The following is a 25,756-nucleotide window of genomic DNA, read 5'->3' as shown; positions in this document are numbered from 1 at the left end:
AGATCAGTTAGCTAGTGAAGTAAGATTTAGGAGGTATCCAGATAACTAAGGCGCTTATCCTAAATGTCTGGAGAGAGCAGTCAACCCAAAATATAACTTCTATATGATTAACAGAGACATTAATCTGCCACCGTGATACGGCAGCATGCTATGAAAGCACGCTGACAAGGCAAGAGCAGCAGGGTAGTGTGTAGGGGTGGAAAAGGCCAGTGCTTACAAGTCAGACCACTTTAGCTGGGCGACCACAGAAGCCACTTAAGGCCACTTGGGCTCACTTTCCTCATCCATGAAAAGAGTGTCACAACCAAACTCATAGGACCATTAAGAGAAATGTGCTAAACCTGGGCCCCATCTCGATGGCTGGGTTTGACATGCTGTCTTGACATTAATTAGATGTAAATACAACTGATTCTCTGACTTGACTGTGAGTGCCATGTGGACAGGGAAATCTGTCCCCTTTTCTCTGAATCTCCAGAGTCCACCTAGCACAGTGCTTGGCACCCCTCGGGGCTTGGGCTTGATTGATCTTATTAAATTTATAAAAGAACAATGAGATGTAAAGTGCATTATAAACTGAATATACAAGGTCTATACATATATAAAGATAAGGTATTGAAGGCAAATAAGACTTCTGTCAATTCAAATATAAAAATGGTGTTGGGGGCTTCCCTGGTGGTGCAGTGGTTGGGAGTCTGCCTGCCAATGCGGGGGACACGGGTTCGAGCCCTGGTCTGGGAAGATCCCATATGCCGCGGAGCAACCGGGCCCGTGAGCCACAACTACTGAGCCTGCGCGTCTGGAGCCTGTGCTCCGCAACAGGAGAGGCCGCGATAGTGAGAGGCCCGCGCACCGCGATGAAGAGTGGCCCCCGCTCGCCGCAACTAGAGAAAGCCCTCGCGTAGAAACGAAGACCCAACACAGCCAAAAATAAATAAATAAATAAATTTATAAAAATGGTGTTGGAAGATAAGGACCGGTCAAGGTAATCTCCACTTCTGCCCAAGAGAAAATGACATTGTGGCCAGGGCACCTATGACTTTAGTCTGCTAGCCTAGCGCACCTCTAGGGTGGAGAAAGGAAATGCTCTCAGCAGTTGTCTGGTGAGACTAGCCCTTAACATCACCCCAAGCTACCTACCATATTAACTGGTTCACACATAAAAGAAAATGTGACACCCTGCTTGGTTTTTCTAGAAACCAGCTTAACAGGTAAGCTCCATGCTGCAAAGAAAGCCTTCAATTTCAGATTCCAATCAAGTCTAAATCTGACTGGTAGAATCAGCTGCCAACTTGATGAAATCCATTGTCTGAAACACAAAAGCGAGAGGCTACGGTGCCTTCTAGATTTCCCCTTGGAGTAAGCAGTGTAACCCACAGCTGGGTTACGTCTCCAAGTACTGGCACCGAGGCACAAACATCTCCTTTAATTTGGCCCTCTACAGACCTTGCAAGAGTGGTGGCACAATGTGTCATACACGCAACTGGCACAAAGTCAGCACTCTAACACAGCCTGTTATACTAAAGCAGCCCTGTAGGCTCTCTCCCAATAAAATGCGACCACCAGGAATATAACGGTTCCTTTCCTGAATATATGGCACTTCACAGCTAAGAGCTGTCACATACATTATCCTATTGGAGTGATGGCTGAAGTCCAGTCAGTCCTCCATATCCGCGGATTGCACATCTACAGATTCAACCAGCTGCAGATCAAAAATTTTGGGGAAAAAAAATTCCAGAAAGTCCCAAAAAGCAAACTTGAATTTGCCACATGCTGGCATCTATTTACATAGCGTTTACACTGTACTAGGTATTATAAGTAATCTAAAGATGATTTAAAGTACATGGGAGGATGTGCTAGGTTATATGCAAATACTATGCTATTTTAAATAAAGGAACTTGAGCATCAGAGGATATTGGTATCTGCAGAGGTCCTGGAACCAGTCCCCCAAGAATACCAAGAGACAACTGCAGTTGTAAGGCAAGCATCTCTATTTCCATTTTCTAAATGAGGAAAGTAATGGTCAGGTACTTGGCCAAGGTCACATATAAAGCAAAAGGCAGAGTGGATTCTTACTCCACTGCTTCGGGTAGCCTCTTTTCATCTCTTCACAAAACTGGGGTGATAGTGACCCTGAGAAATAGTGAGCTGAAATATGTCTTAGTTCTAGAGTTTTCCTTTAGACTTCTGAAGCCCAGTGAAAATTTTACAAGGGCTGTTAAGAGAAAGGGCTGGGACTTCCCTGGTGGCGCAGTGGTTAAGAATCCGCCTGCTAATGCAGGGGACACGGGTTCGAGCCCTGGTCCGGGAAGATCCCACATGCCGCAGAGCAACTAAGGCCGTGCACCACAACTACTGAGCCTGCGAGCCACAACTACTGAGCCCACAGGCCACAACTACTGAAGCCTGCACGCTTAGAGCCCGTGCTCCGCAACAAGAGAAGCCACTGCAATGAGAAGCCCATGCACTGCAATGAAGAGTAGCCCCCGTTCACTGCAACTAGAGAAAGCCTGTGCACAGCAGCGAAGACCCAACGCAGCCAAAAATAAATAATAATTTTCTTTTTTAAAAAGGGGCTATTGGGCTTCCCTGGTGGCACAGTGGTTGAGAGTCTGCTTGCCAATGCAGGGGACATGGGTTCGAGCCCTGGTCTGGGAAGATCCCACATGCCACGGAGCAAATGGGCCCGTGAGCCACAATTACTGAGCCTGCGCTCCGCAACGGGGGAGGCCGCGATAGTGAGAGGCCCGCGCACCGTGATGAAGAGCGGCCCCCGTTTGCCACAACTAGAGAAAGCCCTCGCACAGAAACGAAGATCCAACACAGCCATTAATAAAATAAAATAAAGCACACCTAGTATAGTGTAATTTAAAAAAAAAAAAAAAGTTAAAAAAAAAAAGGGGGGCTATCTTCTAACTACTTAGGTATGACACAAAATAAATCATAATGTGACTTTTGCCTTTCTCATTTTCTCTACTCAAATGACAGTTGTTATCTTCTTTTCAGACAAGCTTTCCTCTCAAGAGGGCCCTGTTGAAACGGCCCTGGTTTGGGTAGAAATGGCAAGGAATCCAGCTCCCAGTTCGTAAGTACAGATAAGTGGTGACTATGAATGCAAAATTACTTACTCATGTAAATTAAGTTATAAACTGAGCTATTCATTGACCTTGGCTCAAATAGAATTTTAGAAAAATAAAATTCGTCATTAAATGCCTTCCTTAGATTTGTAATGTGCTCTGTAATTTTAGAAAGCATCTTCACAGGCTTGTGAAGTTGATATTACTATCCTCAGTTTATAGATCAGGAAACTGAAGCTTTCAGAGGTTAAGAAACTGGCCCCAGGTTGCAGTCAAGTCTCCTTTAAATGAACACAGATTTTCTAAATGTACAGGACAGTATCACCCCTTCCACAGAACCTATTCCAGGCATCGGCTTTGGTTGGGTGGTTTTTAGGGAGGTCTAAGGAAACAAGGGTTTGCTCTAGATTGGGCACTGTCAGAAAGCGTGGCAATTCTATGACTGAGTATCTCAATAAATGTTATCTACAGGGAGCTCTGACTGGAGGACAGACAGGACCATAAAATGGTAAAGAAGCAGTGGCTACTCCTACTAGCGGGGGAGAAGACGTCTGGTGGGTATCGTGGGTTGTACGGGAACTCTGTTTTAGTCTGTGCTTAGATCAAATTCCGCTGTGGACTTGCTTGGCCTCACTTGACCATGGTTTCAGAGGGACCTTGTCTGGGGCCAGGGGTGTGAGCGCCAGGCCGGCTGCAACAACACCGAGGTCTAGTTGTGTCAGGCCAGAGGAGGTCAGCACTTGCTTCTTCATTCTCAAACAGCTGCCTCTGAGCAGCCTTCACATCGAACAGAAAGTTAAAAAGGTCATTCAATAATAATTTAATTCAAACGAAACCTTTCCTTAGCGAAACCAAAAATATCATCAGCACTAAACTGCCCCAGGAACTCCCTGACAGATTGGATAAGCCTTGAGTCACAATCTTCTTGCACTGACTTGTCTCTCTTCCTCCCTTATAAGCCATCAGCTCCTGGGCAGACAGGAGGCTGAAAGGTGGGAACACCTGCGCGTTGCTCCCCAACGCCTGTGCTTCCCTTCCTTGAGTGACACAATCTCTGGCTTTTAGTTGGGCACATAGCTACTCACAATAAAGAATTCATTCCCAGATTCTTGTGCATCTAGGTGTGGCCAGGTGACGGAAGTGGAAGGGGTGTGTGCAAGTCCTAGGACGCGTCATAAAGAAGGGAGGGGGCGTGACCCCCTTACCCCCCTTGCTCCAAATTGGCAGGTGGTGGTCATAGCCCAGAAGGACCAGTGCCACACCCTGGGGGTGGCAGAGCAGAAATGGAAGGGAGCCTGCACCCCAGACAGCTGCAGGGCTCCACACCAACCCTGCACTGTCTGCATCCAGAATGTTAAATGGGAGAGAAATAAACACTCACACCCGTAACAAACAATAAAGCCCACTCGTAACTGCATCTGCATAGTCTCGGGTGGGACTTTTTCCCCCCCATTTAAATGTAATAAAATTAAACTTAAAAAAAAAAAAAAAAATTAAACTTAATTCCAGAAGTTCTTCTAGAGCGCCAGGCTACAGAATCTGTTTATAATAATGGTGTATATTGGTATGCTTTTTTTGTTGTTGCTATGCTTACTAATTGTTTTATGAGTATATTTATGGCTTACCTAATTACACAGCATATTTCTAATTTTTGCCTTTTTGTCTCACTCCCAGTAAACCACAGCCCTTTGATAGGGGCATAAAAGATACTGCACAGGTATCTGTTTTAGTGAACCTTTAAAGACTCTGTAATGTAATCTTATTTTAACTTCTACTACTTCATCTATTCACTTCTCATCCTCCTGGGAGATATTCACGTTTATGGAGGGACGAAAATATATACACCTCAGTGAAACTGCAAACTGCTATGTGACTGCTCCCCAGGTCGGCAAAACCTCAAATATTAAATTTGTGAGTGGCAAGATTTTAAATATATAAAAATGCCTTTGTTTGTAAAAGGCCTCAAAGGACTGTTTTCACTGTTGATTCATCGTATCCCTCACATTTGTAAAACCATTTGCAATTTAGAAAGTGCTTTCATACTCATCATCTCATAGTTAGTCAGGCTGGATATTAGTAATTTACGTGTAACAAACAAGGAGCTACAAGTTCTGAGAGGGTGAGTTACTTGCTCAAGAAGCCATCCATCCAAAAATCCCCGTGGATGGCCCTTTGAGTTACGAGCAACGTGGCAGCAAGCTTTCTGGTACCTGTATCTATGCACCTTGAGCTAACATCTCTGTGGGAGGGATTCTGACACGGAACCTCTGATCAGGGATTTGAGGACGGGATGTGAGCAAGTAGAAGGGCACTGGGAAAGCACTGCTGTCAGGGAAACACAGGAGAGCACAGGGACAGAAGGTTGAAGGGGCAGGCCTGACTAGATCATCATTTGCAGTTTTATGTAGCTGGAAATGCAGGCCACTGCTTTCTAACTTCAGAGTGAAACTAAGTCCAAGTGGACATCGCCCAGGGGTGCTGCCATGATGACCTGGGTGGTGGCCACGCTCCAGCACCTTGGGTAGCACTTGAGCCTGGTTAGCCAACCAGATCCGCCAGCAACTGCATTAATACCTTGGGTGCCAGAAGGATGAGGTTCTGCAGAGTTGCTTTCAATTGGAAGAACAAGCAGATAACAGCAGCTGGGACTGACCAGAGTGGGAAAGGGACAGAGATAGCAGCAGACTCTCTCTCTCAAATTAGATCTACGTTCATCCCGATTATAATTCTGACATTTCCTTCTCGCCTTCACTCTCAGGGTTTGCTTCGATTACTCCCAAACCCCTAATCTAGCCCTTTGGATGAGTATGCAATTTATCGTTGATTCCAGTGAGTTTAAAACAAACCCTCTACAGGAATTTGTTTATAATTTCTCTATTTTTACATTTATTTATGTTTTATTTCCAGTGGGATAGAATGGCAAAGAGCTCTGGCCCCAAGGGTCAGAAAACCTGGAAGAAGAAAGAGAAAGAAGATGGAAAAGGAGGGGAAAGGGAATGAGTATGTATTGTGCACGAGCTCTGAGCCAGGCACTGTACATACATTGTCTGACGTTCATCCTCACAACGATCCTACAAGAACGGGGTTGTTGGTTCACTGCTGATGAGAAAACGGAGCTTTGAGAAGCTGAGTGTCTTGTGCAAACACTAACCCCCACTCCCAGAAAAAAAACCGAAAGGACTGAAATTCAGTTCTTCTGCCCTGTCATGGGATTTTCCATTGTTCCAAGGTTGTGAAAACCAAATGAGATAATAGATGCAAAAGCCAGCTACTAAAGGGTGAAGAGAACATTATGAGGATGATGCCAGGACCTGGCAGCTTATGTTCACAAAGAACATGTGAGTCTCCCTCGAGGTCAGCCAGTGGCCCAGTCTCAGCCTGGGGGGTGGCCTGGAACGGACCTGAATGAAGGGCCTGGAGGGCTGTGTCAGAAGTCCACTTAGGGCTTCCCTGGTGGCGCAGTGGTTAAGAATCCGCCTGCCAACGCAGGAGACACGGGTTCGAGCCCTGGTCCGGGAGGATCCCACATGCCATGGAGCAACTAAGCCCGTGCGCCACAACTACCGAGCCTGCGCTCTAAAGCCGCGAGCCACAACTACTGAGCCCGCGCGCCTAGAGCCCGTGCTCAGCAACAAGAGAAGCCACTGCAATGAGAAACCCAAGCACCACAACAAAGAGTAGCCCCCGCTCAGCGCAACTAGAGAAAGCCCGCACGCAGCAACAAAGACCCAATGCAGCCAAAAATAAAAATAAATAAATTAAAAAAAAAAAAAGTCCACTTAGGTGAGTGGATGCCATGCCCTGAGACAACTACACACCATTTAGAGGAACCTTCTCAGAAGGCTGTGGGCCAAAATTTTCTTTTTTCCCCATTTTTCCTTTAAAAATATCTTTAATCCCCATGGATGTCCAAGGTTGCTCTTCACTTTCTTCCATATCATTTCCAGTTTATTACTCTCCTTTCCAGCACAATAAAGCATCTTTTGAGTTAATTGATGAGAGACAAAGAAAGAAAAACTTGTCTCTAAGGCCTTGTTTATCTTCCCGCCCAAAATAACACATACATATATAATACACAGATAGATATTACATCCCTGTACACATACACTCACTCTCACATCTTCCAACAGGCTGATAACAAGCCTTGAGTGTCTCCTCCCCCGACATCCAATCCTACTGGTTCTACCTCAGACCTCTTCCTCCACTCTGCCCGCTCCTGTCTATTCTCACAGCCACAACTTACTCGAGGTCTCACGATTTCTCACCTGCAAGAGCACCCGAACTGCTCTTTTCGGTCAGTTCCCCACCTGCTGCTGCTTGGTCCTGTGTACCCACCCTGCATGATTACTTAAGTGAGCTACTGGTATTACTGGAGATGGCGGCAGTTTCCTAACCCTCCCCGAGAGCACATTACACAGGTGAGTTAACTAGTGGGCCCGTTACAGCAGCAAGCCCACGGCTTCCTTGAGCCCTAAAGCAATAAGATGTAGCAAATAAGTGTCTGCTGTGGGTTGAACTGTGTCCCCCTCCAAAAACAGGGTATGTTAAAGTCCTAACCCCCAGTACTTGTAATGTGACCTGACTTGGAAAAAGGGTTTTTGTAGATGTAATCACGTTTAAAGGAGGTCACTAGGTGGGACTTAATCCAGTATGACTGATGTCCTTATAAGAAGAGGAGAAGAGACAGAGACACAGCGAGAAGGCCATGTGACGACAAAGGCAGAGATTGGAGTGAGGGAACAGATCCTCCCCTAGAGCCTTCAGGGAGAGCATGATCTGACCAAATTTGGATTCTAGCCTCCGAAAGTGGGAGAGGAAGCTTCTGTTGTCTTAGGCCACCCAGTTTTTGATAATCTGTTACAGCAGCCCTAGGAAACTAAGAGTATCTAAAGAAAGGTGGGAAGAGTTGACCATCAAGAAAGAAGCCTTCAAATCAAAACAACTCTACTTCACATGTTTGCCTCTGCTAGTTTCTTACCTTCTCCATAAGAAGCCAGGGGCCTCCACATTATGGTTCCAAAGAACAAACCTGATTACCTCATTCCCTTTTTTGTTAAAAAAAAAAACCCCTCCATTTTCTATAGGACAAACTCCAAGCCCCTAATAGCCATATAAAGCCTTCAGAATCTGGTCCCAACCCATTTCTCCAGCACATCACCATCATTCCCTCCTCTCGATGTTTCTCCTTGCACGCTGACCTCCAGCCATCACACTGCCCTGGAGCCCAGGGACTGACTCTCACGCACAGTTGACAACAGGCACGGCGATGACAACCATCTTGGGTGTCCACCAGCCGGAACCAGCCCATAACATCCTTTCTCTCAAGACCAAAGTCCAGGCAGTACTGAATCAGGCAGAAGGATCTGTGGCTTTGAGGACAGAAGTCACAGGGCTTACCATATCAGAAGCAAAACTTGGTGGGTTTATCAGGCAGTATCAGTTGGTCGTATATGCAGCATTCTATTTCCTCTCTGAATTCACGTTGAGCGTTCACCAATCAGTAAGTTACTGAGTCATCTACAATGTGCTTAGCCCTGTGCAAGGTGCAGGGACACACAGAAGAGTATATGAGGCATAGTCGCGTTCACTCATCAAATGTGTTCGGTCTCGATGGGGAAAGGACTAACGTGCAACATGCTCATGAGGCAGGCAGCAGGGTCAATTCTATGGCTTATTCCAAAAACTGGAAGAGTTCAGAGAAGGGAAGTGCCAAGTGTGAAGCGCAGTAGTCAGGAAAGAGTAGGTGGAGGAATGGGAACTTAGGCTGGGCCTGGCAGATGCAGAGGATTTGGTTGGCCAATCGGAGGAGGGGGGCTTTCCAGGGACAACACAAATAAGGCCCGGAAGCAGAAGAAGCAAGTCATCACTACTGCTAGGGACACCTAGTGCTCAAAGCACCATTCTTTTTTTTTTTTTTTTCAAAGATACATTTTACCTTTGGAATTATTAATTGATCTGTAGGATGCTACTGTGATGCTTTTATTTTTTTTTATTCATGTATTTTTTTGGCCGTACTGCGAGGCTTGCGGGATCTCAGTTCCCTAACCAGGGATCGAACCCAGGCCCTCGGCAGTGAAAGAGCCAAGTCCTAACCACTGGACCACCAAGGAATTCCCCAAAGCACCATTTTTCCCCCCGTTGGTTGTCAAATAACCCTTTATTATTTTTCTTTGCAGTTCTTAACTAGCTGGGCATTCCACTGCACCACTGTTGATGTCATCTATGATGTCGTCAGGGTGGCGGCCATGGACACTGCAGCCCACAGACTGGGTGGTCCCCAGGATCTCTTTAATGGTTCCAGAGAGTTCTCTAGCTAAAGATCGATGCCGCATCTGTCAGGCAATGTGGATAATCTCATCAAAAGTGATGTTTCCACTGTGTTTAACGTTTTTCTGCTTCTTTTCGTCTCTTGGCGGTTCCTTGAGGGCTTTGATGATCAGGGCAGAGGCAGAAGATACCACCTCAATCTGGGCCTGTCTGTTCTGAATGGTCAGTTTCACCGTAACCCTCATACCCTTCCAATCACCAGTTGCCTTGGCGATGTCATCACCAACGTTTTTTGGAGACAGGCCCAGGGGGCCGATCTTGGGGGACAGGGCAGACGTGGCACCAACTTCCCCACCAGTGCACCTCAGCTACACGACTTGGATCTCGTTGGGGTCGAACTTAGGTGGCACAGTAGAGGCAGCTGGTGTCGGATGAACCCGGATTCGGGACGACCAAAGAAAGTCAAAGCACCATTCTTGATTAGTTTAGTTCACAGAAGGAGCCTCCAGACAGCAACATCAGCAACACCTGGAAACTTATTAGAAATCAAAGTCCTGGCGCCACCCCAGACCTACTGAATGAGATGCTCTGGGGGTGAGAGTGGGACCAGCAATTGGTGTTTTTATGAACTCTCCAAGTGATGCTGACGCAGGCTAAAGTTTTTGAGAACCACTGCTCTAAGGAGAAGACATGTTACAAATAAGCTTGTAATATCTACTCCTACAGAAGAAACTTTCAAATCATCTCTAACTGGAATTCATTTCGTTCTTGATATAAGCTACATGATGGTCCAGCAACATGTACCCAGCACCGAGGCAGAGACAGTGTGTGCACACGTGAGTGTGTGTGTGCACACAGACCAAATCAGTTGTCTGTCGGGAAGTTACTGTTAATATAACATCTGAGAAAGATCTAAAAAAATTAATTATTTAAGGAAGCAACACAGGACTGATGTGACAGTCCTATGGGACAGGAAGTTTTATATACTGAAGATAAAGAAAGTGATGTGACCGTGGTTACTTAGGACCCAGAAATAATAATAGGAATATACTAGACACAACTGCTTCCCTTGTCATCCCACCATCCTTCTGTGATCATCTGGTGACCAGTCCTCTTATTTCCATACACTGGAGATGAGATCTGCACACTCTTTTGTGTTTTAACCTTCTGTACTTGAGGGCCGCTGTCAATTCCCTATTTTCACCACTCCTGCCAAATGGAGGTTGGGTTTGTTTTGATTTGTGTTGGGTCTACAGCTCCTCGTTAAGTAAACTAGGACTCTGTGTCTGGGCAATGCATTCAAGAAGAGAAAAATAGAAGGAATCAAAGTGAATCGTAGGGAGGGAAGGAGGGGGAAGTTCCCTGGAAGTCTAAAAGTAGGAAGCAAGGATGGTATTTTTGGCTTGGAACTTTCTGTACCACATGAAATTATGAGAATGACTTAATTGTTCCTGTGCATGTGAAACCGGAGAGACCATAATGGCTGGGTTACACCCAGACGGACTGGAGCAGGACTTAGACAGGGTGGCCTCCTGCCAACAAAACCTGCTCTGCAGACATGAGTGACTGAATCGTTCATGTTTTCAGGGTTGGGCTGTCTGCTGACCGCTGGCTTTGCTCTTCTCCCTCAATCTTCCTCGAGTAGACAGGGTGCTGTGTTACAGAGGGCTGCCATTTCAGGGGTAACCGGAGGGGCAGTGGGGCTCCAGAAAGCCTGGGTTCTATCTAGTGGCACTGAGGCAACTACATTTACTTCTCTCTGTTTCCTCATCTGCTGAATTAGAAGGGCAAACTATGTGCCTTGGCTATTTCATAGAACGCTAGAGAGAATAAAATGAGGGAATAGGTACAAAGAACATCCTTTGGAAAATTAAGATTGTTATGCTATTGAGAGTTACTCCTGGACTCTCTCTTGTTTTCACATAGCATCTTTTGCAACCCTCTTCTTACGATGGGACACCTATTGGGTTGCCTGTCCCGCTCCCTTTCTGCAGGAGGTGGCAGTCGTGATGGTCAATGCCACCTTGCCACCTGACCACAGGAAGAGACCCCTGAGCCAAGTGAGACCAATCAGATTCTCATGCCCAGAAACTGATAACAGAGACGCTTAGAGGTGGAGCTGCCATTGGCTCAGGCTCATGACACAAACCCAGTAGTTCTCATGAGGCCATTTTACTCCCCAGCGGGCACCGGGCAACCTCTGGATTCGTTTTTGGTTGTCACACTGAGGAGGGGGTACTATTGGCACGTAGTGGATGGAGCCCGGGGATGCTGCTAAACATTCCCCAAGACTCAGGAGAGCCCCTCACAACAAAGAATTACCTGGTCCAAAATGTCAGCAGTATCAAGGGCGAGAAACCCTGCACCAGAGGGGTGACTGCAAGGCAAATGCCTACAGGGTCCAGGCAGGTAATGAAGGGCTGATGCAGGTAGTGGGGAAGCTCAGCTGACTGGAGGGTCTGGAGAAGAGGGCAGCCCCTATGCCGCTCCAGCCAAATGTCACCCCAGGAAATGAGGACTCAAGGTTGCCGGATCCGATTTACCTAGTGAAGCTGGAAATTCAGATCTTCACATGAAATCTGATTTTTAAACTCTGGCGCAATTTTTTTTTTTTTTTTTAATGTATGGGCCAAATAAACACATCTTCAGGTCCCATGGAGGCTAGGGGGTCAGCAGTTTGTAACCTCTGACCTGAAGGAAGATCCAAAGTCTCCCTCACAACTCCGTGAAGCTATATAGCTCCTCCCTTTACTTCCTTGGATGTTGTAAGGAAGCCCAGGATGTTACATGTGTCCCCCCAAAGCTTTAACTAGTACACACCCCTGCACCTCTCTCTCCCTCCCTCACTTCTGCTACATTTTTGACCTGATGTGCCATTTCCACCCAGAGAAGAATTTGCATCTCTCAGGGTTGAAAGGAACCTTAGAAAAAAATCTAGTCCTGACCTGCCAAGAAAAACATTTGGCTAATTACTTAACCTCTCCATGCCTCAGTTTCCTCATCTGTCAAATGCAGATGATAATGAAACTTCATTGGCTGTTAGGAAGATTGAATGACTTCATATATCACCTCAACCTCCTTGAATCCTTTGCCTTTGGAAATAATGCTCCAATGCTACTGCTGCTGTTAATAAAAATAATAAAACGAGCACACCTTAAGTCAAGATTACATTTGTCTGAGGCTTAGCATAAAAACTCACACAGGGTGGAACTTGAGCATGAAATCAGACGTCCCCAGGACAAATAAGCCATGTCTCATCAGTTACTGAGACATTTTTGGAACACTGTGTGGGCCCTAAAGAATATTTTGTATCTTGATGCATGGAGGACCAACAAGTCCTAGGGTGATTTGGCTTATGGTGATTCTGAGAAGGGGCAAGAACAGCATGAGGGAAAGTGAGCAAAGAGAGGGCAGCAACCTAACTAACCTGCGCTTGCAAAAAAAGGAAAAACAAAAGTATACAAGAAATTCTTGGGCTACAGTGCAACAACCTCTCACTATCTTAAGAATTTAGTGAATGCAGGTTTATGGCAAATCTAACCTGTCACAGGGCTGCGGCATTCTTTGTAGCAGTCAAGTCACTGTGGCCTGAATTCTTTCCAAGGCTACTTGACCCTCATAAAAATCCCTGACAGTCGAGTGGGTACCATTTTTTCCCAATGCCTTTGGAAAGCTTCCTTGACAGCACCCATTACAAAGAGAACAGGGTCTGCTCTCCAGACTGGAGGCCAAAATGTTAATTAACTTATACCTGAGTCTGCCCCCCCCCCAAAAAAATGTGGGTAGTACTCTCTCTTTCCAGCAGTATTAGAGAAAGAAAGAAATGGAATGGAAGTGAATAAGCTCCAGAAAGAATTCTGATATTAAGACCAAATGATTACATATGCTTTTCCACATTTGTCCTTCCTACTTTATTTCTGATCACTTTCTACCAAATAAACTGGTCTTTCAATGACAAAGTTCATTTCATCACGTGCAGATTGGATACTGGTTCTATTGCCTTCCACTGCACATTTCACAAAGGATTTATGTGAGTTTTTCTGGGTTCATTATTTCTATGAAAGCACTGTGCTATGTAAGGAAGGTATCATACAAAGCAAATAATGCACATTAAAAATTGAAACTACAAAAAAAAAAAAAAAATTGAAACTACACTAGGAAAATAAATCTGGATTCAGTTCAAGTACTTGTGAAAGCTGATATTATTAAGAGATCACTCATATATGCTAATAACTTGCTTTCCATGACTTTGTCAATAGCAAAGCCCCCCAGATAACCTCAGTAGCCCGAGAGTATTCTACAGCATTGAGCTGCGTTCTTGCTAGGAGCGGTTTCCTCCATAGGCAGAGAAGACAGTGCATCTGATATCTGCAATTTGGAAACGTCAAAAGGGGCGTTATACTTTCCAATCTTGCTCACCGTCCGTCTATTCAATAAATATTTATTGAGTACCTATTATGTGCCAGACACTTTGCTATGAGTTGGGAGATGGAGATGAACAAGACAGGTACTTTTCTCATCCTCTTGGGACTTGCAGTCCAATGAGGCATAAAGACAGACTAACAAGCAATTCTAAGAGTTTGATAAGAGTCATGTATGGTAAGACATATTCTTCTCATCCTCCTCCCTAAAGAAACCTGGAAGGAGGGGGATGAGAGAATTTAATCTGATATGAGTCATGTACACAGTCCAGATTCTTGGGGCGAACTCTAAACTCGCCATCTCCAAGGTAAACCAACAGAGGAAATAATTTGTGAAGACAGCAGCAACACAGACCTTCAAGAGAAGGGGAGACAGAAGTGAGGCACAGCTTTGGGAAAACAAATTGTCTGGCTTGTGAGGAGCCTAGAAGTACAAAAGAAGAGTCATGAGAGAAGTGCCAGGAAAGAAAGTGTGTGGGACATCAGGGAGGGCCTGGGACAACTGGCTTCAGGGACCTTTCCAAGTCCTGTACGTGGGTAACTAATTCAATCTTTATGATAACCCTATGAGGTAGGTAACATTAGCATCACTCCCATTCTACAAATGAAGAAACTCGGAGGCAGAGGTCGCAAAATTTGCCCAAGGTTGTTAGTAAGTCCTGGAGCCATGATTCAAGCACACCCAGCCTGGCCCGAGAACCTCTGTTCCATGTTCCATGCGTGCTGAAGACTTTAGACATGCCTTAGTAGGAAATGGGAAGTCACAGAGGGTTCTTAAGCAAGGTACTATGTAATTAAAGAATTGATTCAGGAATTCATGTAGTCACTGAACATGGAATGAACTGGAGGAGTGGGGGAGGGTAACTGGCATTTAATGAATGCCTCAGGTGTACCCAGACCTCCTCAGACTTATAATATTATCAAATTACCCAACAATCACTCTGGAAGAGACAGATTCCCATTTCACTGGCACTGGACCTAAGTCTCAAAATGCCCATTCACTCCTATAGTGGTGGAATCAGATTCTGAACTCAAGTGAGGCTACCATGAAAGTCCCTGCTGTTACAACCACACTGTCCTACAAAGCTGAGGCAAGGAAACCAGGTGGTAGATTTTTATAATTGTCAAAATGAGTGGTCGTGAGAATTAGAGGAAGGGGTGGGTAGAAGACTTGATAACTAATTAGACACTGAAATCAAGGGAAAGACTGAAGAAAAAAAAAAAAAGGAAATGACATCAGTATTTCAGGATTCTGAGACTGGAACACTTGTGGTGCCATTCACAGAAATGAAGGAATTAAAAGTATTAAGATGTTTTTGCTTTACTCCAGTTTGGGAGGTAGGGGATAGAAGAAGGAGCTGACCAGAATAGTGACTAAGAATACTAACACTTATTGAGCACTTACTATTTACCAGGCACTGTACAATGGGAGTTACACGCACCAACTAATTTCTCACGAAACTCTGAGATAAAGTGTTGTGAGAAGTATATCAGTTTATTATCCCTATTTTAAAGACGAGAAAAATTGGCAAGTTACCCAAGATCACGCAGTAAACTGTAGGTGTCCTTAATGCCAGCTTTATAGCTTAAGAAACTGTCACAGTGAAGCTGTATTTTCTAAAATCTTTTTAAAAAAATATTTATTTATTTATTCTGGCTGCGCTGGGTCTTAGTTGCGGCACACGGGATCTTCGTTGGGGCATGTGGGCTCTCAGTTGCAGCATGTGGGCTCTCAGTTGCGGCATGCATGCGGGATCTAGTTCCCCGATCAGGGATCGAACCCAGGCCCCCTGCATTGGGAGTGTGGTGTGTTACTCACTGGACCACCAGGGAAGTCCCAGTGAAGCTGTATCGGTACCTACAAATGGTTTTGACAATTGTGACCTTACAAGCTATTTTTTAGCTTTGAAAAGTGAAATTAAAAGAAAAAAGAAACCCACAGTACTTTTAGACATAAAAGCCCAAGCTTTTTGTGGTTAAACAATCCAGACCATTTGAGAGAACAGTCAAATGTTTTTCAAGTTCAAAGTGCTTACCTAGCATGGTTTATAAGGAAGCCAAGAGAGCCGGTGATGGGCTGAAACTGTCCCGCTTACCTGGCTATTAAGTAGCTCTGTCAGAGCAAAAGTGAAATCTAATAGAGTCCTGACCCAGATTTTATTGATTCTAAGAAGCACATTGGTGGGGAGGGGGAGCGGGGGAAGCACGATGTTTTGTTTTTGCATTTTAACACTGCTGAAATCAGACTGTATCTTACAACTGATGACATGTCTCTTTTTAGTTAACAGCATTTTTCTGTCCTAAATATACATTTTAAATGGTGCGCCTTAAAAATCAATGGCAACAGGGACTTCCCTGGTGGCACAGTGGTTAAGAATCCACCTGCCAATGCAGGAGACAAGGGTTCGAGCCCTGGTCCGGGAAGATCCCACATGCCACAGAGCAACTAAGCCCGTGCGCCACAACTACTGAGCCTGTGCTCTAGATGCCGTGAGCCACAACTACTGAAGCCCGCGTGCCAAGAGCCCGTGCTCCGCAACAAGAGAAGCCACCGCAATGAGAAGCCCACGCGCCGCAACGAAGAGTAGCCCCTGCTCACCGCAGCTAGAGAAAGCTCGCGAGCAGCAACGAAGACCCAACGCAGCTAAAAATTAAATAAATAAAAAGTTGTTTAAAAAAAAAGAAAAAATATCAATGGCAACAGAAAATGGAAATAAGTTTGACAGACAATAAACATCAGTTTCTTAAAAAAATAAACAGATGGAGACTTAGTTTTGATGAAATGTGGTCATTTCTGAACATGATACATAAAGAAACAGTTTCAATACAAGAATTAAAATTCCTACTCAAGAATTAAGGGTGATACGGAGCAGGGCTGTGTGCACTGCATCAGCACTGGTGGGGGCTGTGGGCCCAAGGGGGTAGGGGGCCTCGAGGTTAAGGGAAAGTAGCAGACTTGGGATCTGGCTGGCTCACAAGAGCATCTGGGGGTTGTCACCTTCTATTATTACTAAAGTTTTCAGGGCTCTGCTGTTCCGAGTTCGGAGCTACAAAGAGCCTTCTGTGTGCCCACGGAGACTTCTCTGACCCCAGGAGCCCCTCCTTGCTGCCTGGAGACAGAGGAAGCTTCCAAGAGCAGGATGAAAACAGAATCCTAGAGACATCTGAGGTTCAAGACCTAAAGGGGAGGGGGAGGGAATCCCCCCTTGTCTCACCTGTACATTTGAATGAAGTGGGGCATCCTTCCACGTGGCCTCGGTCCTAGAGGGCAGGACCCACTTTGGCCACAAATTATAAACAGAAGAAGGCTTAGATGGGAGAAGGTGAGGTAACTAGATTTTCTGAGGTCAAAGAACATGGCACAAAGTCAGACAAGTACGTATATCTATGGGGACAACGAGGCAGAGTACATGACATCAAACTATTAGAAAACTCAGCCTTTACTAAGCAGTGTCCCTAGTCTGTGGACACACAATAGGTAAGTGTTGGTCAAATCAGTTAAATCCTGAGTCATATAAGAGAGAATAGTTTGTTTGAGAAAATCAGGCTGTCTCGTTTTGGGAATTGGGCAGATTTGGAGGAGCGGTCAGGAGAGTTGGAGAATCTGGGTTGGTTCAAGGTGAGAAAAGGGGGGGAAGGAGCATCTCAGAGATGCTGACACACAGAGCTCCCCAAGTTCAAGGTGAATGTTCTTCTCCCTGAAGCCCAGGTAGGAGAGAGCTGTGTCCTGTCTGTTTATTCCTATCTAAGCATCTCACATAGAAAGCAACACAGAGCAGAGCCTCAGAATTACTGGTTGAATGAATGCCCAAGTGCTGCACCTACTTTGGTCAGACTGTTGAGTAAACTTTAGGAGTAAGAAGGAGTCTTATGTCCTAAAGATGTTAAAAGACTCCTAAGGGCCTTACTTCTATCAGGGAGTAAAGAAGGCATTGAGGAGAATCTCAACTGAAAGTTACAAATTTAAAATAATAGTTGAATTTGTTTTTATTTTTAGCATTCTAAGGCTTTTTGCAAAGATATGACTCTAGCCTGGGGAACTATCTTCCCTTCAGCAGGGTTTCACAATCTAAACTAATTTAATTTTTCTTTTCTATTAGGGGAAAAAGAAAACAAAAAACTCCAAATTACATAACCAGGGATTTTGTGGAAATGATCAAAGCTTGACAGAAGGCCTTAAATTCCTGTAGTGAGTACCAGTCAGCAGGGTGTGAGATCAGCTGACCAGCACATAGCTCCGAGATAAATTGTTAGTGGAGATGATTTATCATTTCAACTCAGGATTTCCTAGAGTATGATAGGGCGATCTAATAATACATCCTTTAGAAAATAAGAACTGGGATCTCCCTGGCGGTCCAGTGGTTAAGACTCTGCACTTCCAATGCAGGGGGCACGGGTTCGAACCCTGGTCAGGGAACTAAGATCCCACATGCCATGTGGCACAGGCAAAAAAAAAAAAAAAAAAACTAAAATGTACATATCCAATCACTTTGTAAGCTTTTTAAAATGAAAGCATATGAATAGTCATTTTTTAAAGTAATCTAGCATTTCCTCCTTATTTTTTGATAAATTAATTCAATTAGTTAAAATTAAACAAGTATTTGCTTCTTAAACAGATCAAGGCTGGGAAAAAGCTGCTGAGTGTGGAAGCTTGGTGTCTGTTTTCACTGCATCTGTCGTGACCCTATATTAGCTTAGGCAGGTCTTTGGACTCTCAGTATCTGGCCTTGATCTTCTCGTCTGTCAAATGGGGGACATGGATTGACCCTCACAGCCCTTTCCAGCTCTGACCTCTGTGACCAGGGCTGTCCAGCGAATCAGAATGTGGAGGCATCAAGAATCTTCTCAAAGCACAACAATTAGAACTTTCAAAGTAATGGGAAGAAAAGAGTCATCACACATTCTAAATGGTTTTGGATACTTTAAAGACCAAACTCTAATCAAACTCAAAGGTTTGGTTCCTCTTCTATTGGGTACATTTTTTCATTATCAAGTGCTTATATGGAAAAAAGAAAAACCCAGACAGCTATGTATTTCTCTCAATACACAAATAATTCTCACTTCCTCTGGAAAATTGCACAGTAGAATTAGTTGGGTGGTCAGCCTGAACCCACCTTCCAATTTAAAATCACAAGATGTTTCTCAATGTCACATCAACTGGTGATATCTGTTGGTTTTTAAATAATACTCTGAGTCTGACTCCTACACAATGGATTTACATTTTTATGGTTTTATCTTTCTGGTTTTGTCTATGGACCTTGCTTTTGTGTTAAAATATGCACTGCTGGGAATTCCCTGGTGGCCCAGTGGTTAGGACTCGGCACTTTCACTGCCGAGGACTTGGGTTCAATCCCTGGTCAGGGAAATAAGATCCTGCAAACCACATGGTGTGGCCAAGAAAAAAACAAACCAAAAAACTGATCAATAATAATAAAAATATGCATTGCTACTTGCAATCTTTATAGCTATGCTTTAATTAAAGATGTGATCGCTACATAAATTCCTCCCTTCGTCAATATAGTAGAAAGGACACTGGAAAATGACTCAAAAGCATCCAGTTCAGAGTCCAACTCTTACTGGTTGAGTGGCCCAGATCCCATCCACCACCCAGAGAAGTAAAAACGGTTTGTAAAACAGCAAGTCAGGGAAATCCTCAGGGGACAAAGAGTAGGAAGGTCATCAGCACCAGGATTCAGCAATCATCTACACACACCCTTAGGAACTGGAACTTGGGTGGAGCTTACTGCATGGAGTCTCGGGAGGAGAAGGAGCTACCATGGCCATGATGGTATCGTCTCCCTTTTGGGGGGAAGCTATTTTCCCACTTGAGTCTTATCATGGAGCACACAGCTCTAAGCAGGAATCCCCAGTCTGGTCCTCCACCTTGTAGGGGACAAGGCTCTGCCACTTGTCCCCCCGCACCCAATACAAGTGCAGTCCCAGGTCACCGCTCGGCACTGCTAAACTCAATGCCTGTTTACCTATGCCATTTTGTACATTTTTTTAAGGAAAGCTAGTCTAAATACTACTTTATATATTGGCACATTGTAAGCATTATACAAATACTTGCATTCATCTACCTTAAAAACAGTACAGGGCTTCCCTGGTGGCGCAGTGGTTAAGAATCCGCCTGCCAATGCAGAGGACACAGGTTTGAGCCCTGGTCCGGGAAGATCCCACATGCCACGGAGCAACTAAGCCCGTGCGCCACAACTACTGAGCCCGCGTGCCACAACTACTGAGCCCGTATGCCACAACTACTGAAGCCCGCAAGCCTAGAGCCCATGCTCCACAACAAGAGAAGCCACCGCAGTGAGAAGCCCGCGCACCACAATGAAGAGTAGCCCCCACTCGCCGCAACTAGAGAAAGCCCGCGTGCAGCAACAAAGACCCAACTCAGCCAAAAATAAATAAATAAATTTACTTAAAAACCCCAAAAAACAAAAACCAGTACACTCTGTGGAGAGTTCAGGAGGGCAAGTATGGAGGCAGAGAGACCAATTAGGAATAGTCTATACCATTCTAGGTGAGAAATGGTGGTCTATGAACTAGGGTGGCAGCTACGGAGTGATACAGAGCTGTCAGATTTGCTGTGTCTTTATGAGTAGAAGACGTGTTGATGGTTGGATGTCAGGGGTGAGGGAAAGAGTGAAGTCAGGGAAAGGTTGGGTTGGGCTGCCATTTCCAGATCCATCCTGGGCCAGTGAGCAAAGGAATGTTGGCCACAAGGACACCCCCTTCCCCGCCCCTCCCCAGCACTACGGGAGCTGTCTCGACAGAGAGGGAGGTGGGCCCGAGAGTACGGGTAGGAGTGCGGGAGCTCACCCCTTGCTGAAAGGAGACAGAGGAGAAGGCAAAGCCTCCCGGAGGTTCCTACCTCTGAAGGAGATGGAGAGGGGTGGTGGGACTGAGGTGTTGGTGGGCTGGTACCAGCAGGAGCATCTGCGATGGTGACAGTTCTAATTCTAACGCACTACCCCCGGCGGGCACAGGGCCAGGTGACAGAGGTTGTAACAGACAGGGTGAGAGAAAGTTCACCCCTGGGTGTTAACTAGGCACTAAAAGGCCTCGTGGAATTCAGACTTTGCTCAAACCAAAGATAAGAAGTAGGAGCAGAGCGGTGCATTTTCTTGCATTGGGGAAGAGGCTTCAACTTGGATCTGGGCTACTTCCCAGAGTGTGGCGTGGAAGAGAGATTCTGTGGGAGGGAAGAGAACTTGATCCCATTCCCAGACTCAAACCGTCAAGACTTGAAGCTCTGGAACGCACCTGCATTGGGTTGGCGACTGACCAGACACTGAACCAAAGGAGTGTCGGGAAGGGTGTCAGAAACTTCATTTTACAACCTCTGTGAACCCCCAGATGTGGTGCTGTTTTTGGTATCTCTCCAATCCACAGAACATGAAGTAGCATTATGGTTAGTATCTCGTGAAGACAGATCATGGGAATTGAAAGGACCTACATACATTTCAGCTGTCCAGAGATCAGCGTGATCAAAACACAGATGTTTTGAACCATGTGGAGAGGAAATCTGGCCACTTGACAAACCTTCTCAACATGGCTGTTCCCTGGGGAAAGGACTTCACTAGACCTCCATACATTGGGCAATCCACAATGGACTCCAGTGTGGAGTTTACAGCGCCTACAGGGTTAAGCAGTTAGGGTAAGTGAGTATCCAAGAAATGGGGAAAGGAGTAGATACCGGGGTTGTTTATGACTGTCTACTCTCAAAACAAAGGCAGAGCTATAGTGCCCACTTAAAATTCTGTGAGAGGGCACTATTATGACAGATGAAGAAACTAGCTCAGAGAGATTAAGCAACTTTGCACATAATTAACCAGGGCAGATCAGGATCTGAACTCAGCACTCTGCTGACACCACAGCTGCTTCATAAAGGTTCCTGTCATCAGCAGATGGTAAGGAGGGACTCGAAATGAAATGTGAGTCTGAGGCTAACGTAAGTAATAATAAGTATGAGAATACTATCAATAATGACTGTAATAACTAACATTTACTGAGTGCTCAGTATCAATTTATTTATCAAATATTTATTGAGCTCCTACTGTGTGCCAGGCACTGCTATGGGCACTGGAATACAGCTTCCCCAAGGAGCTTCCTCCACATTCTAGTGCAGGAAACCTCATGCCAGGTCCCACAAGTTATTCCTTTTCATCCTCAAGCAACAATGTGATGTACATACTGTCATAACCTCCATTCAATGAGGGAACCAGAGAGGTTAAGTGACTTACCCACTGTTCCAAAGCTAGAAAGTGATGTGGAGCCAGGGGCAGAGCTCCCTAGAATCTTAGGACCAACCCAGTTCATTAGATGTCCCAACAGCAAACCTAAACGTGCACTATTGGAAGAAAATGGTCCAAAGAATATAAATATCTGGGGTAGCTCCAAACCAAAAGAGATTTTGACATCTGTTCAAAAGAGCTGCAGAAACACTTTGAAGGACATTCTAGGATGTCTGCAAGTCAGAGGGAGGAGGAAGCCCACCCAAACTTTCCCACAATTTAGTGTTCCTTCCAAGTTCATGGCCTCACATGACTCAATATGGAAACTGCCAGCTGTCAAACACTAGGCAGGCCTCCTTCCTTATAACTCAGGCTTTTTGATTCTCTCTTAAGGTCTTTAAAAGAGCAAACCACAGCCATTCCCACTTCCCAGAACGCTCTACTGATTACAGCGTGAGATCAAATCCAGCACAGACAGGGAGGACTGGTATTTCAAACATGTAACACTGGAACGCAGATTAATAATTTACTAATGACTCTAAACAAATATTGTTCATGGTGGGAAAAAACCCTCCCATTTAAATGGGAACTTGGTCAGAATACCTCAGTACTTTTAAAAGGAAAATTGCAAAATAACCGTCTTAGAATTCAATATTTATTAATGCTGATGGTTCGTTTTTGAAGAATTAATCATTCCCAGCTTCAATATTCTGCTTCAGCAGAAAGTTCACTTTATTCTGCATGTGGATTCCTGTACTCTCTGCCCAAATAAATTAATACATATGCCAGAGTCTGGGGCTGCGATCAATGAAAAACCACAGTAAATTCCTAAGCAGTAATAGATATTCCACATGGCTTGAAATGGTTGAAGGAGAATTTTTTTTAAGGTTAAGAATCAAAGTACTGTAATTGAAGATCTTACAAATTAAGCAGCGGTGGCTTCTTTCTCAAGGTATCTGATGTTGACTTCAAGGATCATTTAAAGTGAACTTCCCTCTTGCAGCCTTTCCTTGCTCTCCCTTTTACAAGTTTCTCGCTGAACAGCATATAGTTGGCATTAGGTCCATGGCATTAATTTAAAATGACAATGCACTGTGAAATCTGCTAGACTAAGCGTGTAGAAAAGTAAATACTTGAGAAAGTATCTGAGAAAAAGTAAATACTTGAAAAAAGTAAATATTCCTGAAGTCTGTTGCCAGGCCTTAGACTATTTCAATCTACAGTGGACCCCTGAACAACTCGGGGGTTAGGGGTGCTGACCCCTGCACAGTCGAGAATCCACATATAACTTCTGACTCCCCCAAAACTTAACTGGGAATAGCCTACTGTTGACTGGAAGCCTTACCTGTAATATAAATAGATTAACATTGGCTACAAAATTACAGTAGTACAGCTTGTTCTACATTTAATTTTGTGCAGTTATGATTGAGTAAGGCACCTTTTTTACATTTCTCTCAAATGCAAATGGCACCATGTATGGTCTGTAAGTGTTTGTGTGCATAAGTTTTGATAAATTTTAACTTTTTATAATAGATTTGTGTATATTTTACTGTAATAAATGATAAAATAGACTAGTATTTACATATATTTTATGCCTTCATGACATACCTAACTTTTTCTTAATTTTTTCGATATTTGTGGGCTATGTGGTTAATCTGCAAATTTTTTCAAATTGTCAAAAATCTCCAAAAAATTTTCCAGTATATGTATTGAAAATATATATATTTCACATATAAGTGAAACCATGCAGTTCAAACCTGTGTTGTTCAAGGGTCAAATGTACAGTGTAAATAACTAAATATTGTGATAACACAATCTTTTGTAGGTAAATTCCTAAATGAACTCTGAAAAATCTATCTTTGATTCAACTTTAGGGTATTTACAAATTAATACCCCAAACTGATAAATGAGTTCATTTACTATTATAAGTGCATCTGTCCTATCTTTATGGGAATGATGTAGAACAGGGGTCAGCAAACTACAGCCTGTGGGTCAAATGGCCCACTGCTTGTTTTTGTAAATAAAGTTTTATTGGAACACAGCCACACACATTCATGTATGTATTCTCTATGGCTGATTTCATTACAATGGCAGAGCTGAGAAGCTGTGACAGAGGCAGTATGGTCCACTAAGATATTTACTAGCTGGCTCTTTACAGAAGTTTGTTGACTGATGTAGAAGGACAAATTGAAGAAAATGCCAAAAGGTATGAGTGCATCCTTGCACAGTCCACCGTTGTGTTCACTATATTGTGGAAGCACTGTGAGGAGACTGAAATATCTGGAGAAGTGGCAAGCCTTTTACATCACAACACCTTTCTTTTCATACTCCAATCTACAACTAACAGAAGCACATTCTTGAGCTAAAGGAAGAACACTGATATGCATAATTAGAGGTCAGCAACATGTCAGAACATTTTAGAATTCAGTAATCACCCCATGTTTTAAGAAGAGATGGAGGAGGTGGTACAATATATATAAGTGGCAAGAAAAAGATGGAACAGACTTCTTCTTCGTTGGATCGCAATCAATTTGATTGTCAATGTCAGCACCAAATTGTTTCTTAATGGGAAACTGTAGAGACACATCCTTCCCCTATCCCCTAAACACTGAACTGAAAAGAAATTTGAGTCCCAAATTATCAACACATCATATTTTCCACAATTTGAAATTTATTTAGATTGTCAATAGCACATCCCTAAAAAATTTAAATAATCCTGTTAGAGCTATACCGGGTGGTCATTTTCATCTTGATGAGTTATTTTAATCCAACTGCTTTTCTCTTTACATGTCCCTAGTTCCAGATTTACAACTCTATAATTTTACAGCCTGATTTCACTAGTTGCAGCTCCATTTTATTACTGAAGGATAGGGGTGATGCTCAAAAGAGGTGGAAGGAAACACAAAGACTAATTTTAAAGTAAGGATAAAACAGGGCTAATTCACATGGAACGAAGCTAAGAGCTCTCTTTCTTAGCCTAGAATCTAAGCCCTTGATAAAAAACTGACTTATGAATACAAATTAATTTAAAATAAAAAAGTGCCCAACAATTTTGCGGTACTTAAGCTTTTACCTCCTTTACCATTTTGAGCCCTCAAACAACCCTGTGACTGGAAGTAGACATTATTTCCATTTTGCAGATGAGGAACTGTGTTCTCAGAGAGGTTAAATCAACTGCCTCAAAGTCACGGGTAAAGAATTCAAAGTCTCCTAATTGCTTCTACTTCTGCTGTGAGACAGAGTGTGTGATAGGATTACAATGTCCAAGAATGCAGCTAATTTAGTGGAAAGGAATTCTGGGCTTTTCTATAGCTCTTACAAACACATTTACCTTCTCAAAATTAAAAGTAAACTCAAGGGGTTTCCCTGGTGGCGCAGTGCTTAAGACTCCATGCTCCCAATACAGGGGGCCCGGGTTCGATCCCTGGTCAGGGAACTAGATCCCACATGCATGCCGCAACTAAGAGTTCACACGCCACAACTAAGGAGCCCGCAAGCCACAACTAAGGAGCCCGCCTGCTGCAACTAAGACCCAGCGCAACCAAATAAATAAACTCAATATTCCCATTATGACTCACATGCTGATCCAGGACTGCCATTATTTGGTCGTCACTGGGGAGGTGATGTTCATCCTCATTAGGATACAGATGGACCTGAACGGCACCAGTAGCCTAGTTACAGGTATTTCTAGTTGTAGTAGTCCCTGTACTGTAAATCCACAGCAGAATTGTCATTAACCTGTCTAATGATAAAG

General features: G+C 44.1%; 1 protein-coding gene and 1 pseudogene across 1 annotated transcript in view; both read right to left on the bottom strand.

Annotated features, from left to right (window-relative positions):
- MYO1E (myosin IE) overlaps window positions 1-25,756 on the bottom strand; it is a 203,090-nt gene that overhangs the window by 142,757 nt on the left and 34,577 nt on the right. The gene's annotated exons all lie outside the window — the stretch shown is intronic.
- On the bottom strand, window positions 9,213-19,546 carry LOC118891122 (annotated as a pseudogene).

This window comes from Balaenoptera musculus, chromosome 2 (assembly GCF_009873245.2).
Source record: "Balaenoptera musculus isolate JJ_BM4_2016_0621 chromosome 2, mBalMus1.pri.v3, whole genome shotgun sequence".
NCBI lineage: Eukaryota > Metazoa > Chordata > Mammalia > Artiodactyla > Balaenopteridae > Balaenoptera > Balaenoptera musculus.
This window is presented reverse-complemented; position numbering and strand designations above follow the sequence as displayed.